This window comes from Triturus cristatus, chromosome 4_2, assembly GCF_964204655.1.
Source record: "Triturus cristatus chromosome 4_2, aTriCri1.1, whole genome shotgun sequence".
Taxonomy (NCBI): domain Eukaryota; kingdom Metazoa; phylum Chordata; class Amphibia; order Caudata; family Salamandridae; genus Triturus; species Triturus cristatus.
In genome coordinates, this window is record NC_140586.1 from 479478152 (window position 1) to 479495826 (window position 17675).

Consider the following 17675-nt stretch of genomic DNA (forward strand, 5'->3'; position numbering starts at 1 on the left):
AACGATTTTAGCATTCAATTTAGATAAATAAGATAAAATCTGTTGTCTCTTAATAGGGAAATTCAAACCTTTAACATTCCAAGTAATAATTTTTAAAGCCATATATCAGGGGAAGGGAAATGTATATTGAGATGAAACAAACATAATGCATATACCAATCATGTATAAGTAAAATGCCACTAATGACGTAGAACATTTGAAACTTGATAAAATAGAGAAAGAGAAAAGAGAGAGGAAAAAGGCAGAGTGAATAAAATGAAGAAATCATTCAAAGGAAATATGAAGAAATAACATTACAGTTTAGGAAGAAACTAGTAGAATGAGGAAAAGGAGAGGAGGAAAGAAGAGAAAGAGAAGGGAGAGGAGAGAGAAATAATATGCAACACAATAAAGGAGACACAAAGAACACACTCACAAATAATCCAAGACACATATAAGGTGGGGGGGAGGAAGGGCCACATGGAAGAGTGACAACTCCAGATGTCAATCAGGAGCGGGAGGGGACGAGATACGACGAGCGATACAACAAATGGAGAAATAAATCTAACGAGCTAGACCTGTAATAAAAGAAGATAAAAATAAAATGAACACAAGATCAACAGATGGGAGCATTAATTGTGATCAAAACAGAAACAGATAGAACATCAACAATAATTATGAAGAAACACTAAACAAAAATAACATTAAATCCAAATAGGACAACAACAACATGAACAGGCCAACGTAACAGCATCATCTATTTGTTAATCGACGATGAGGATGCAGATGTATCCATAGAGTCAGCATGACTGAAGTTGAGAAAGCTTTTCAATTTTAGAGGATCTTCATATGTAGTAGTCTTGTTATTGAAGGTCACTTTGAAGAGGCATGGGTGAAAAAGGCCATAGCGAGCTCCAATGGATCGAAGTTGAGGTCTCATCGTTAAAAAGTCTCTTCTTCGCTCGGCAGTAGGTTTTGAATAATCCTGAGAGAAAAACAGAGCATTCCCTGCCCAGGAAATAAGTTTAGCTGCTCTAGCTGCTGATAAAACTTTAAGTAAGTCAGTGTACTCTGGAAGACACAAGATAACTCCTCTTGGTTTTTTCATACTAGCAGAAGACGAAGCAGGAGGGGGACCCAAACGATGAGCTCTTTGGATGTTTAGCTGGGTGTCTGAAGGCAAATTAAGTACTTTAGTTAAAATTACTTGAAAACATTTATAGGATCAGACCCCTCCAAGTTTTCTGATTATTCCGTCTATTTCTATTTTCCAAATTTTCAACTTGTTTCTGGAGAGACAGCACTTGAGCGTGAAGAACATCTATCTTACTACTGGCAGAAGTCAGTGAATCGAGGGACTGTTCTACTGTAGTGACTCTGTCTTCCAAGCTTGCCCATCTTTCCGTTAGATTTTGTATTTGAGAGTTTGTCTCCTCAACGAATGGACACAGAGCTCTAATTTCTTCAAGCAGCAAGTCCAGAGACCGAAGATGTTTGTTTGGGAGGAGAAGGAGGGTCGTTTTTGAGATGTTTGGTTGATGGTTTGTTTGTGCCAGAGGAGGTTGTAATATTAGTAGCTGTGATGTTTTTAGGAGAAGTGCTCGACGAGTCATCCATGGTATCGCAATCTGGACTAGACTTAGCACGAGTTAAGTAGTTACACTCCTGAGATGATGAGAGTGAAGCAGCTTTAAGTAACTTGCCCATGCAGCTAAAGCAGGATAGAAAAATAAGAACGAAGAACCTCACAGAAGGCAAACACTATAAATGATTATATCAACACAAACGAAGAAAATAGAAGAAGAAATACATTAACAATAAGCAAAGCAATATAGCACAAGATGATTCCTTCTGAACAATCTCATCTGAATGTGAAACTAAAGTTGGGCCAGTATGGTTAGCAATGTCCCACAGATAAGATGTATGAGATATAGTCAGGATGAGAGCAAATGAGCTTGTAAGCATATGAGGAAAAAAATTGAGGTTGTCGAAATAGCAAAATGAATTGTACCAGTGTAAGTTGTTTCCAAAAGTTCAAGCTCTCAGCACACTTCAATATTTTTTTAGAGAAATGTGTGCAAAAAAAGAAAAAAAAAACATGCCTTCATGGAATATAAAGAGCAAAATGGCGGCTGTTGCAATTCAGAAAATGCTCAATTTCTTCAGAAAAACTTACTCAGGAGGAGAGAAACAGCTCCAGAGCATCTTTTAAATCCTTCCGCGGCTGTTTAAGGGTATATTAATCATCCTGTCAGTGTTGCCGGTGAAAGCACTGGAATTTGATGAGATGCGTGAAGAAAGTTGTGAGGAACGAGTGGAGCGGACAAAATGGCTGACAAGGTCCGTACGAGAGGCGCGCTGGAGGTAAAATGCAAATACCTTCTGTTATTGCATTGTGGGAGTTCAAAATGAAAGCATTCGCTTCCGCATCGCTCCCGACAATGAAGCTGAGATTTCTCGCTACTGTGTAGCAGGTTCACCGCTCGTCAGAAGTCAAATTCCCTCCGCGTCCCCGGAGCGTCAGGCGCTGGCAGCCATCTCCCTCGGGCACTAGCCACGCCCCCGGGTTTGGAAGGTTTACCACGGTGGCAGCTGAGACGGGTCCAAATTCTGCAGCTGCCCACATCTCCAAAAAGGATAGTTTTCCCTGCTAAAATTTGATGTTACATGTCACCTTTTGGAGCCTTTTCTGTGGACAATAGGGGCACCCACACGAGTAGGATACTGTTTTTATTGGGAGAGTTGTTGCAACACAATAGTAGAACATTTGTTATTACCAACTGGATTTCTCTTCATTTTGTCTTCCAAATGTAAGTTAGTATTCAAGAAACATTATATTTTGGAAAATGCAGTCTGAATCGTATAGGTAGTCAAAAATTCAGAAGTGCACAAATAACCACTATTTCTAAACACTATATTGTGTTCACATTTCAAAAATACATAGGGTTCCATTCATACCCATTTTTCATTCATAAAATTTTACCATATGAATTGTTGAATGGTCGGTACACAATGAAAAATTCTTAAAAGGTGCATGTCAGTTGTTGGCTCTAGGTATCAAGTGTTTTTTGACAAACACTATATATCCCTAGAGAAGAGTCTGACAGACATAATAGCAACTTTTCTAAACAGGCTTTTGGGGCATAAAGGTGAAAACAGATGTTAGTTTAAGAATGTGTTTTCGTTATTTTCTTTTTTTATTCCAGCAATTAATTTCTTTGAAAACACCAGGAGCAAGCTACATAAGTGACTATTTTCAGAAATATATAGGGCTAAGGTTCCCCAATGTGTTTCACACCACAAACTGCAAACTGTTGAAACCACAAATTATAGGAACAATGTACTACCATTTAATTGACTACAACCCTGCTTGTTCCTGAAAGATGGGAAGATGGTGACGTAAGCACAGCAAATCTTTTATTGATGCAATGTTTAAAATTTTTTTTTTAAATGGATACCTTTTGTGGAAAAAATGTTATGAAGGTCTAAGCATAAAATGGCACACACATCAAGCTAATCATTAGCAGAGCCAATAGATCTCGCCTATGCAAGAGAAATTGGCTTTGGCAATGAGTTTTAGCATTGTTGTACACCAGTATGGCTGCTGTTCATCATGGCCAAAAGTTAATGGTGTGAAGCGGAGTGTTACAGAGTGGAGTAGAGTGTTGTAGAGTAGAGTGGCATAGAGTGTTGTGGAGTGTCATAGAGTTGAGTGGTGTAGAGTGTCGTAAAGCGGGGTGGTGTAGAGCGTCGTACAGTAGAGTGGAGTGTCATAGAGTGGTGTTGAGTGGAGTGGAATAGAGTAGAGTGGCTTAGAGTGGCATTGAGTGGAGTGGAGTAGATTGGAATAGAGTGGATTACAGTGGAGTGGAGTGGATTGGAGTGGATTGGAGTCAAGTGGATGGGAGTGGTTAGAGAGGATCAGATTGGAGTGGAGTAGATTTGAGTAGTGTGGAGTTATGTGTATTGGATTAGAGTGGAGGTGATTTGAGGAGTGTATCTGAGTGGGTTAGAGTGGGGTGGATTAGAATGGAGTCAGTTAGATTAGAGTGGAGTGGAGTGGATTAGAGTGGAATGCATTTGAGTGGTTTTGATTGGAGTGGAGAGTATTGAAGTGGATTTGAGTAGAGCGGAGTGGATGAGAGTGGATTGCAATGAATTGGAGTGGGTTAGACTGGAATGGCATGGAGTGGATAGGAGTGGAGTGCAGCGGATTAGAGTGGAGCAGATTAAAACAGAGTAGATTAGATTGAAGTGGATTAGAGTGAAGTGAAGTGAATGGATTGGAGTGGATTAGAGTGGCGTGGATTAGAATGCAGCTGATTTTAGTAACGTGGAGTGGATTGGAGTGGGTGGACCAAATTAGAGTGAAGTGGATTATAGTGGAGTGGATTGGAGTGAAGTGGATTGGATTGGAGTGAAGTGAAGTGGAATGGACTGGAGTGGGATGGATTAGAGTGGATTAAACTGGAGTGGATTAGAGTGCAGCTGATTTGAGTGAAGTGGAGTGGATTGGAGTAGAGTGGATTATAGCGGAGTGGATTGGAGAGTGGAGTGGATTTAAGTGGGTTAGAGTGGATTAGAGTGCAGTGAATCAGAGTGCAGTGGTTTAGAGTGGGGTTAATTAGAGTTGATTGGAGTGGATTGGAGTGCATTGGATTGGAATGAAGTGGACTGGAGTGGATTGGAGTGGAGTGGAATGGATTAGAGTGGAGTAGAACGGATAAGAGTGGAATGGATTGGAGTAGTTTAGAGTGGAGTTGATTAGAGTAAAGTGAATTAGAGTAGTTTGAAGTGGAGTTGAGTGGATTGGAATAGAGTGGAGTATAGTAGAGTGGAGTGGAGAGAAGGGCAAAACAAATGCACACACAAGGAGTTGTCTGTGCACAATTGCTGTCAAGTACAAAACTCCTGGAACGCTTCTCCCTAACTTGTGCTCATGTAAAGGTGGGTTGGGTTGAGTTCGCACTATCGAACATTTGTAAGAAATAAAAGAGGAAATTGTACCTCAATCACAGAGCTGACAGTGGAAGGGCACTATTTAAGAAAAATCAATTTGTGCTTCGTCTCTGCACCACACAAAGAATGGAAGTGATGCTGTAACTGAGGCCTGGGACACGTTGCCGATTTTGAAGGCAATTAAGAAGAGTGATAAAGATGCTGATGAGTGGTAAGTAAAGGACAACCCAAAAACTACTTTCAAAGATTTTTTAATGCAATAGGTTGCCAAGTGATAGCAGCGCATCACCACTTCCTGCAGGCTCAACCTCAAAAAGGCTCATGACTAGGCGCCTATAAACTTCAGTAGCTAAGGGGATAACTCAGTCATGTGCTTTTTACAGCCTTTTTATTGATAGTGTTTACATTCTTTCCTGTTAGCTTTAAAGATAAATGTATCCTTATAGCATTTTGCAGGGTGCTGTTTCTGCTGAGGCACTCCATCCCCTACTGTTATCATGTAAGCAGTTGCTGACCCCTTGCAGGCACTTTTGAACAACTCTTGTTCTGATTGATACATCTGCCTATGGATTCCTCACCTTTTGAACAATCCCAATGCACAGAATTCCATAGAAACTTTTCTCCTCTGCTCTCCCACGTCGACGAGGACGTCACAATGGAATTGCTCTGCACACGACTCCACGTGATGTAATCAGAGCCAAAAGAGAACCTCTTTGGTGTTCTGACGTCAGTTCCCTTTATTCCACGCCGTCGATGGGTAATGTTTTTTTCCCGGGCTGTCCTTTTCTGGAACTTTTCATTGTTACTGTTGCTGTGACTTTGTGGCCATTGAAGATGACTATTCCTAGGAAGTCGGGATTCAAGCCATGCAAGTAGTGCGGGGGCCAGAAATACATACCTGACCCTCACGAAGATTGTTTGTGGTGCCTGTTCTCGGATCACGACGTCGGGACATGCACTTCATGTTAGCAGATGAATCCGAAGGCCCTGAAGGAAAGGGAGGCCAAGTTGTCCATGGCCAAAGCCAAAAGACAGAAGAGGGATTGCAGGAGATCTCGGACCCGATAGAAGTCACTGACACCTCATATGTCGAGGTCCTCCAAGTAGCACAAAAAGAAGCGGTGCCATGGTTCTCGGTGTCGTTCTTTGAAGGACACAACTCCGAAGTCGGTGTCTCTGAGTCCTAGGCGTCATTGCAAGGATGAGATCTCTCCAACTCCTTCACCAGGGGTTTGTCCGGCTCCGTCTCTGGCACCTAGGGTTGTTACTCCTCAAACACCGAGGAATTTTACTCCTCCTCCGGCTCAGAGGTCTGCTAATCAACCTCTGGCTCGTGCACCGAGAACACCTACTCCACAACTGGAGCCGAATTTGTTGCCTCCATGTACAGCTCCAGGGCCCTTTGTTACCGATCCATCATATCCAGCATTTCGGACTCCGGAACCGGATCCGTCACATTTTTTAAATGCTTTGTTTAGCATTTTCACAAGGGCTGCAAATCCAACTGGTGCACCTGCTGGCCCTATGGTTTCGTTGGCTTACTCTCTGGGAGGGTTTCCCCCTCATCTTCCCAAGGCACCATTAATGGCCTTTATGCCTGTGGCACCAGAAAGTTGACCTTCACCGACGCCAAGGTTGCTGACATTGTTGCAGTTTTCAGTGAGTTTTGTTCCATTGGATGATTCTTCTCTGGCCCCATCTGGATCTAGACTGGCACCTGTTCGGCCTCAGCTGATTTCAAAACCTGTTCCTGTGGATCCTCCTTTGACGCCGGTTCCAAGTCACTGGCACCGGTTGCCGATGCCGAAGATGTGATCTCAGAGAAAGGATGAGGAATATCAAGAGGAGCATGAAGGGGCTTAAGAAGGAGAGATAGTGGACCTTGACCCTGATTTTGGGGGTGTTGAAAGAGGCCAGTGGTCTGGATACTTCTCCTGTGTGGGAGTTGATGTCACCTAAGGGCTTGCCACCTCCTGAAGTGACTTCATATCATGCTGTAATCCAGAAAGCTGTGGACCTTTTAGAGTTGCCGCTTCCCACAGCTGAATTGAAATCTAACATTCACACAGAGGTTCTCCATTCTTTGACTTCAGCTTCAGATACATAGCTGTCCTACAATGAGGCTTTAGCTGAGCCTATTTTGGATGTTCTGCAGAAGCCAATGTCCTCTCCTGTGGTTTCCAAGACTGTGGCTAGAAGGTACAAAGTAGCTCCTGGGGATCCGGCTTTTCTGTCCTCCCATCCTTCAACGGAAAGTCTAATGATCCAAGCTTCTTGTTCTTTTAAGTTATCAGCAGGCTCTTTTCCATCCACGATTTCTGATAGGGAATCGAAGTGAATGGAGCAGTCATCCAAAAAGGTGTTTTTGTCGGGGAGTATGGCCTTGAAATCTATGAATGCCACATGTCTGTTGGGACGTTACATTCACACCCGCATGGATACTGCTTAGGAGGTTGTTCCAAAATTCCCTACAGGGGCATTTTTCTGAACTACTCTCGGATGCTCATGCTGCTGAATGTCATCTAATCTTGGCTGGATGTGGCTGACTCAGTAGCCAGAGCAATTAGTTGTCTGTTGCAACAAAAAGGCATTCCTGGTTGCGAGGTTCAGGCTTTTCACCTGATGTTCAAGCTACGTTGCTGGACTTGCCTTTTGATGGGTCCCGCTTGTTTGGAGCTAAGGGGGATTATGCACTGCAGCGCTTTAAGGATAGCAAGGCAACAGCAAGGTCCTTGGGGTTTCAGACCCAGCCCAGGAACCCTAGACAGATTTGCAGGTTTTGTTGCTTTAGGACCTTGTCCTTTCATGGCAGACAACAGCAGCAGCAGCCAAATCCTCTGCACAGGTCCTATAGAGGAAGGGGCAGTGGTCGCCTACAGGGTTCTGCCCAACAACAAGTCTCCTCCTCTTCCACCCACTCCTCTTCTGCATTTCCAACCATTGTGCCAGGGAAGCAGTTCTAGCTCTGCCATTTTAGAACATGCATGTCTTGTGGGAGGACGGGTGGCCTATTTTCTACCTCATTGGAGGTCTGTTACTATAGACCTATGGGTTTTAAACATTGTAGAAAATGGGTATGCCCTACCCCTCCTGGAGTTTCTCCCTCCTTTGCGTTCCGTCAGTGTCTTTGCTTGGAAGAGCATCTTCTGCTTCTCCAGCAGGAAGTACTGTCATTGCTGCAAAAGGGTGCAATCAAGATAGTTCCAGAGCACAAAAGGGGTCAGGGGTGCTACTCCCGGTACTTCCTGATTCCCAAATAGGACGGCCATTTACAGCCAATTCTCAACCTCAGAATTGTGAATTTTTACCTCAAACAGGAGAAGTTCAAAATGCTGACCCTGGCACAGGTTCTTCTCACACTTGAGAAGAAAGACTGGATGGTGTTGATCGATTTACAGGATGCGTATTTTCAAATTCACATTCTAAGTCGCATCGGAAGTATCTCCGATTTACGGTGGGGTCTCAACATACCAGTTTGCGGTCCTTCCGTCCAGCCTTACTTCCGCACCTTGGGTCTTCATAAAGGTGATGGTGGTGGTGGTGGTGGTAGCACATCTCAGAAGGTCCAGGATTCCTGTGTTTCCCTATCTGGAAGACTGGAGTCTCAAAGGGAAGTCACCAGAGATAGTGCTGCATCATTTGCAGGTCCAGACAACTTTTATCAATGTTTCCCTTTATACATTGATCATCCTCATAGTGGGCCTCACTCATTCTGATGCCGATAGGCGAAATTCTTGGACCAGTGTTGTAAATCACTCAGGCCTCTTGAACCTGGGCAGATATTTTCTGTTTTAAAGGATATCGCATTTTAATCTGCTGTGGCGTTTCCTGAAGAAGGCACTGCTGTGCCGAAACGCACATAGGACATTATTCTTTATTACAGCCACTAAGTGACGCAGACACCAATGTAGCATCGACTTTATAGCCTGCATCCATGGATTCCTATGAAATGAATGTTTAAATTACAAATCCTCAAAATGGCAATACATCTTTGAATATGAATATGAAAAATCTATAGGTGTTTGTTTTGTCTTTATTGCATGCATTATGATGATGGAGTACGAATGATGACATGGATGTGGTGTGTTTGTGGATTGTTTTACATTTATTTTGTACATATATTTACTGTTAAGTCTTTAATAAAAACTAATTTTGTAGTTTTGCAATATACACAGTGTGTTTTCATCTCTCCTATTGTCAGAGAATCATTATACTGTATTAAGCTTGAGTTGCCCTAGAAATTTACATTATGTACAATTTCCCTGCCTAGAGGAACTCCTCATTAGTAGCAGGGGGGCCTTTTTCTATTTACGCTCATTTGCAGGTAACAACACAGCTGTTGTTCAGTTCCAGTTTGTCTCACCTGGTGCCCTCTCAGCGCAACCTGTTCGTAGGGGCAGTACTGGAAACTACCATGAATCGTGCCTTCCCGCCTACACAGAGGATTCAAGACACCCAGGCTATGATTCCACTTCTTCAGAATGGAGCATCTGTTTCAGTCCTGGAGGTCTTGTGCCTGCTCGGTCTGTTTGCTCTCTGCCTTCTGTTGGTCAACCACGCACGCTGGCATATGAGGGCCCTCCAGTTGTGCCTTCCCAGGCAGTGGTTTTAACACAACGGAGATCTTGAATAGGTGGTCAGAATCTCCAGAGCCTCTGCAGCGGATCTGCAATGGTTGAGTGTTCCAGGCAACCTGTCTCCAGGGAAGCCGTTTCACCATCCTTCTCCGGGGGCCACAGTGATAATGGATGCCTCCACTCTAGGGTGGGCAGCTCATCTGGGGGATCTGGAGGTCAAAGGTCTTTGGTCTCTTGAGGAAAGATTGTTACACATCAATCTTTTGGAAATGCAGGCGATACATTTCGCTCTCAAGGCCTTCCTTCCTTTCCCTTCACAGTCAGTCGGTTCAGGTCTTAACAGACAATACTACCTCAATGTGGTACATCAAAAAACAGAGAGGGGTAGTGTCATATCTTCTCTGCAGAGAGGCTCTGCAACTCTGGTCCTGGGCTCAGGACCATCAGATTTGCATGATTGCAAATCACTTGGCCGGAGTGTTGAAAGTACGTGCAGACAGTCTGCAATTTTCGGCCTATCACAAGTTGCATCTCTATCCAGAGGTGGTTTTTTACATATTCAGGATGTGGGGATTTCCTCTGTTGAACCTGTTTGTCACTCATGAGAATGTGCACTGCCCGTCATTCTGCAGTATCCGAAGCAGGGAACGTTGGGGGATGCGTTTCAGTTAGATTGGGGCTCACAGCTTCTTTACGTGTTTTGCCCATACCCTTGATTCCTCAAGTTTTGAGGAACTTTCACCAAGACTGGGACCAAGTCATATTGGTTGCCCCAAATTGGCCACGAAGGGTGTGGTACACAGACCTCCTTTGCACGCTCCCTCTGTCTCCCTCTCAGGGGAGGCCTCCTCTTGCAGTCACAGGGGCAGGTTCTACACCCCTACCTCCAGAGCGAGGATGTGGTGGACGTTATATTATCGGCCTGAAGACACTCCACCAAATCTGTCTATGCTGGTAGGTGGGCTAAATTTGTGAAATTATGTGGAGAGAAATCAATTGATCCCTTAAATGGCCATTTATCTGATGTTCTGAGTTTTTCTCTTTCCCTGGCACAACAGGGTTGCACCATATCTACTGTTAAAGGTTATTTGTCTGCCTTGTCGGCTTTTCTCTGTTTGCCAAATCAATCCTCTTTATTTAAATATCCCATAGTTTAGAGATATATTAAGGGTCTCATTAATAGGTTTCCTCCCACTCCCTTTATTATGCCTCAGTGAGATTTGAATCTAGTTCTTACATTTTTGATGGGTTCGCCCTTTGAACATTTGCATAGTTGTCCCTTAAGGTTTCTAGCTTTTAAAACTAAATTTTTTGGTGGCATTCACATCAGCTAGGAGGGTGAGTGAATTGCAGACCCTTAGTTCCAGGCCTCCGTTTACATCTTTCCATGAGGATAAGATGGTTCTTAGGACCAGGGTGCTTTTCTGCCCAAGGTGGTCACTCCATTCCCTTTGGGGCACTCCATCACCTTACCTACTTTCTACCCTCCCCCACACCCTTCTAAGGAGGATGTGAGGAGACTGCATTGCCTGGACCCAAAAAGGGCAGTGAGCTTCTACTTGGAGAGAACCAAGGGCTGCAGGCTGGATGATCACTCTTCATAGGATATGTGGTCAAGATGAATGGTAGGGCCATCCTGTGCATCAAGATCTGCTACGCCTTGGGCAAGAAGGAGCCCCCTGAAGGTATTTCACTCTACCAGAGCTAAGTCTTCTTCTTTGGCTTTGGCTAGATGTGTCCCTGTGGTAGACTTCTGCAAATCGAAAACTTGGGCCTTTCTCCACACTTTTGCAAAGCACTTTTGCTTGAATTTAGAACTGAGGAAGAACTGCCATTTTACTAATTCTGTGTAGCAGGATTTTATGGTATAGACAGGCAGGCACCCTCCACCGGTAGCGGGACTGCTTTGGGATTCAATTCAAAAGGTGAGGAATACACAGGCAGATATATTCATCAGATCAGAAGAACAAGTTACTTACCTTTGGTAACGCTTTTTCTGGTGGATACAGTATCTGCCTGTGGATTCCTCACTGACCGAAAATTAATTAATTAATTCTTTATGTGATTTCTTGTTTGAATCATGAGATTGCTTCAATTTGGGAAATATCGATGATGTGGTGTTTCCATATTTGGTTATGTTTTGTATACTTGTGAGAAGGCTGTTGGTTCATTCGTTTTGCCTCGAAAGCAGGGGAAAAATGGATGGAACTGATGTCAGCATGACAACGAGGTCTTCTTATGACTCCGATGTGGTCACGCGGAGTCGTGTGTGGAGCCTCGTCGAAGTGGAAGAGCTGACGAGAAAGGTTTCTGTGGAATGATGCGCATTGGGATAATTCAAAAGTTGAGGAATCCACAGGCAGATACTATATCCACCAGAAAAAGTGTTACTGAAGGCAAGTAACTTGTTCTTCAATGTGCATACCTACTTGCTCATGGAACATATACGTCCAAACTGCCATTTCGTCTCCTGTCTTCGTGATTTAGTAGCTGCTCTCCTTAGAGAATTTGGCTGGGGCAAATGGGACAGTGAAAACAGTGATTCTGCTAAGGTATGGAAGATGGGGTGCACAGTAGTTATCAGAACCTCAATGGAAAGCAACGCAGCATTGGAGAAGAGAGGAATGGAAAAGGATAAGAGACCAATAGATGTTTGGTGAAGCAGGTGAAATAGCAAGATAAAAGGGACTTTTATGAACTTTGGTGGAAAGGCAATTGATATTTTGTCCTATATTATCTTATTGATGGGCACTCCACCATCCAATCTGGTCCGACTTTGTTCTCATGGAAAACTATTCCGATACTGCTGCTGATCTTGATTACTAGCAGCTGGCACAGTGACACATCACTTAACCACACATGCAAGCAGAGATAAGTCCGTGCGCTTGGTACTTGCACATTTTGGTGCTTCTTCGTGGCCCACCATACTTTATTATCACACTGTTGAAAGGAAGAAGGGTAGACCTGGCTGCCGAAATAAACCAAGTGGTACTTCTAATTCAGAAGCAGAGAAAAAGACATTGGGGGAAACCACAAAGAAAATTGCCACAAGCTGCAGATGCTCAGTTAGTTGCTTGCTCAGACTTGTACACTGGGTCAAAGTAAAGCTTGTTTATATGTATTTGTGCTTCAAAAATTGTAACAGTTGAAGATCTCACTTCTAGCAGAATACAGATGGAACTCATGGGAACATGGTGTGCACAGTACAACAAACCCATACTCTTACCTACATAATATGATAGATTACACCACAGCCTTACATGACCAGTGCCTTGGAACCCCATTAGCAAACAAAAAGAAACAACTCTTTCCATATATCCTACTCAGAACACAGGACATCTTAGTTAAAACATAATATGCACTCAAAATGCCTCCAAACCCAAAACAGCCTATTTATCACATATGCTGGTAAGGTTACAAGCCGTGATTACAATTAGGCGAATTCCAGATGTATCCATGTAGGGGAGAAGGTATTATTGCCTCTTCTTGGCCCCTCCTAGGACTTCCGCAATTTAATGGTCTTCTCCATACCCGGGGACCAGATTTACTGACATTTTTCCATGGGGTCTTGTCATTTTTTTAAATTCAGTCCTGATGCAAAACGTATTTCTGTATTTGCATAGCTTTGCGTGACTAAGTTAAAAGAAAGTAACAAAAAGCAGTGCATAGCACTCATTTGCATTACTTGGCATTGAGGTGGCATTCCTTGGGTGGAGCATGGACGTTGCCATGCATTCACCCATCAATTTTGACACAAATCCTCATTTATTAAAGGCAGTAAACCTGGTTTGCGCCAAAATGGTTGCCGGCGTAATTACAAATATCTTATCTTCTCCTTGTTACTTCCTCTTTCTGTGTTTGCTGCATTCTGCAGCACACATAGGAAGAGTAATATGCCCTTAAGGATTACTTCCTTGCTTCACAAAAACAATCCTGGTGCAAGGTGCCTGCATTGGTGCTAGGCTGCCTAAAGTGCGCCAGCACTATGAGGGAGAAGAAGTATGGCATCTCTTTGTAGATATGGTGCATTTCTGCACTCTCCCTTTCACCAAATTGCCTTACTGTGTTGCATTGCATGAAAAGTTAGAAATCTAGGGCCAGATTTACTAATTCTTTCCACTCAAAAGCATGGGAGGATCTGGAAATATATTTTATGAGGAGAAAAATACCAGCGTGCCTGAGATGGGAGTAGGGCTGAGTGACTTTACCATAGGCACTATCCTGTCGTAAGAATATGTAAACAGTTCATTCTGGCAAAGCTACAGGTAAGCATGAATAAATAACATTCCCAGTTGCAATCTCAGACTATTATGAAGGTAAGGAGAGTCAGTAATTGAATAATTCCCTTCATAGGGATTCAGAATCCATGTGTTAGGTATTCGCAGGAAAAGGAGGAAAGAGCCCGCAGGCAATAGGAGGTGGCTTCTTTATTTTTTACACTCTCTCCTACATCATGTCACCCACTTTAGGTGTCCTACTTCTAATGACCTCTTGTCCTCTCAAGGCTCCCCTACCATCCTTGGCCCAGCCATCTGGCTGCTGGTCATCTCGTGTCTAGGGTCCTAGCGCCCCTCTATGTCGATCCTACATCTCCTCCTCTGCCCCCCCACTTGAGGAAGGTTTCCCATTCTCCTTGTCCTTGTTCTCTGTCAGACCAGTGTCTTAGATTTCGTAAAAAAGTCATGCTGGTTTCCGGTGACTTCTTTATAACCATTGTGGTGGAGGATGGTCCGCTGCAGTGACCACTTCCATATGTGGTCTAGCACTCTTAGGTTTTTCTCCTGAGGTGTTTCTTTCTTCTTGGTCTCTCTGCCTATATTCCGAGCAGTCATGCCAGTGAATTGAAACTGTTAACCTGTTAAGTTGGATATATTCAGACCTTGGGTTGGACCAGGTCTGTGTGGCCGTGTGATTTATATTGTGGGAGTAATAGCTCTGACTAGTCTCCGAGCGTGGCATGCCGGAGATTCAAAGGAAACCTGTGTGCCCCTGAATAGTGGAGAATCTATTTGGAAATTTTATTTGATTCCTTGAAACTATTCACACGGCAGGAGCAAGAGACCTCTGGTACATTTGGAATCCTTCTGAGCTAATTGACAGAGCAAATCGTGCAATCCATTGCGCTTCTTGATTTATTTTTGAAGGGCATACACAATAGTTTATCTGTCCTGAAGAAGACCCCACAATGATGTTATTGACACACACAGGTAACTAGGGGTCGAAATATTGACGTTCCTGATCTAGCATTTATGCCTAACAAGACCCATACAATAGAAGAGGTCTTGCTAGGGTGCTTTTGGGTTGCTAGTAATATAACCTAATCAAGGAAAATTGATGTTTCATGATTTTGTGTTTTTTGTAAAAATTGTGTAGTATCATGATGTGTATAGTCACAATCTGTCAACTTTATATGTCACTGTTGTAAATATTCACGTGCATTTGTTGCGTATGTTGAATAATGTCGTTGGGTTATTGTCTCTAAATTACAAAATTCCTTTTTTTCAAAAACAAAATACATTTTTCAATTTAAATTGTCATTTATTTTCAGTGTTGTGCTGTTTAATCATATGTTGAAAGTCCCACCCGAAGGGGGGACATAAAAGGTAAGCTGTAAGGTGGCAGAACCACTGTTCTATATTGTTCCTCTTGGTCCCTGGCACCATGTTCCTTGCGACACTTTTTGAAGTAGGATATGTTATGAATCACTCTCCTGTCATCTGCCACGGTGGTGATCATGGTTCCTCTTCTCGCTATTACTTGCAGGGGTATTCTGACATTTCGGACATCTATTTTCTTCTTCTGTTCTTGTCTGATGAAGGTCAGTCCCTTTCTTTGAGATCTGACTATTGAGCATTTTGATGTGTATCTCTTCATCTTGTTTTTTTGCTGCTTGTCTGTCCTTTTCTTGAAGTTCTTTCTGCTCTCTGTCTTGCCTCTGTGCGATGACTCTCTCGCTCCAGTTTTGGATCCTCATTGTAAGGAAATGCTGTGTATTATATGGTGCGTTTGTGCTACCTCACCGTGTAAAAGACCCTTAGGTTTCATTAGTCAAACCTTCAGCTCAACCCTGGGTAGCTGTGGCTCTGAGTAGCAATACTTACACAAAGGAAGAAGTGTTAAGCATTTACACACCACCAAAACAAATGAAGAAGAAATTGGTGAAACACCAAATAAATCCAACATCAATTTATAAAAATAGACTGTCTTTTTATGTATTTTTAGACACAACAACGAAAAAGATCCACCAGAAGGTTCTGGGGATATAAAATTTACAAGGTATAGTAAATCGTGTTATTTCACTCAACTTCGAATAAACATTGGCAAATTCAACAACTTTTTCTACAAGAATTTCGGGCTAGTTGGAATGCAGTCACTTACAGTCACTTTAGTTGACCAACACCAGTAGGAAGACAGTCAGTGGGACCAGACAGGTCCTCAGAAACAGTTACCTTAGCAGGTGAAGCAGTCCTCATTCCATTCCAAGCACTTTTATCCTTTGCAGGGCTTTCCTATGGAAGTGGTCCTGTTGAAAGGGATGAAGGATGCTGAAGATAATCAAAGGATGATGTGTATGCCATGTGGTCAGTGGGGGTATTGCTAGGAAAATTCCACGGTCCGCGAAGGGGGTGTGGTGATCCTGCTCACTGGGTTGATGTCCCTCAAAGTGTTCTCGGTGCTCGTCCAGTATTGAGATCACAAGCCAATCCTTCCTGGATCAATAACACATCCTCTGAGGGGCCGAGCTGCACTTCGATGACACTTCCAGGCTCAGTGAACTCAGGTGGAACTATGTGCATTGGGTCCTTGTCCCTGGTGTTGCACGGTGGCGGTTGGCAGTGGGTTGAAGACTTTGGGCCATGAACTTGCCCCAGCAGGCTTCTCAGCTGTTGTGTGCCTGTGCTTAAACAGGCGACCAGCTCACTAACCCTTGGAGTCTCTTGGCTTTAGCTGGACTCTGGAGATGGCTCTTCCTTGAGCAGGACACAGCAGTCACAGTCCTTCTCCTTTGCTAGCCACCAGGTTCAGCAGGTGCAGTGCACGCCGGTGCAGTCTCTCTTTTCTGGTTCCACAGTGCAGCAGGGCAATCCTTATACGAGCCTCCTTCCGGTCCAATCGAGATCGGAATTCGGGTTGCCAGGGGTGCCCTACTTGTGCTCAGAAATGCCCTCAGGGCAGGATGCAGTTGGTAGCCAATGGGCTACCAGGTTCCCTTTCACCTGATGACCACTTCCTGTGAAGTGTGGCATCAAAGCCTCCCAGGATGTACCATTCCACCCACTTCCGATATGGCAGAACCCATTCCTGGCATGTGGAGAGCCCTAGCCTAACCCAGAGGTGTGGCTGCCAAGGGGAATACACGCCCCTGGAAAACCCATTTGGCAACTGGTTTGCCCTCTCTTGTCCCATGTGCCAGCCTGTCTGCCTGAACAATGAAACAGTTCCTCTCCCAATTGGTCCCAATTGCCCTTCAAAGGTTGCTTCTCCTTTGAAACTAGCCCTTCGGCCAACACCCTTATGGCTTACTGCAGGAAGGAGGTGACACATTCTTCCAAACCAGGCACCTATTGTATTCTTTCCTGGGAGCCATTAGTATGTCTCGCCAGGAGGGCAGAAAGCTGTCTCGGCTACAGGACCGCATGTACAGCTAAATATGGGCACAGGGGACCCAAAGTTGCACAGTGTAACTTGTTACATTAATTTCAACCTGAGAATCAAGTTGGGTTTAATGTAACAAGCTGTTTGATACCTTGAACGACATACTTTGGTTTCACCATTCCAGAGTTAGCACAGTTGAGGAGTCGGCGTGCAACTATGCATTCGCCTATTGGGTGACCAATCTTTGCCCCTGTAAAAATGTCAGTTCTGCCTTTTCACTGTCAAAACATATAAAGTTACATGTTCTGCCTGTGGACTATGTTGCACCCTGCCTTAGGACTTGATAGGCCTGCCAATGGGGTGACTTACACATATACCATGGGGAAGTCAGGCTTTTCCATTGTTTTAAAAGAGTAAAGTCGGACAGCAATTAAATTACTCTTCCAACCTGCAAATGGCGGGTTGGGAGTTGTATTTTACATGTGTCCCACCCAGAGTAGCACAGCCAGTGCTGAAATCCCTTAGAGGACTGGCTAGATTACGTGCTTTGGGTACCCTGGGTAC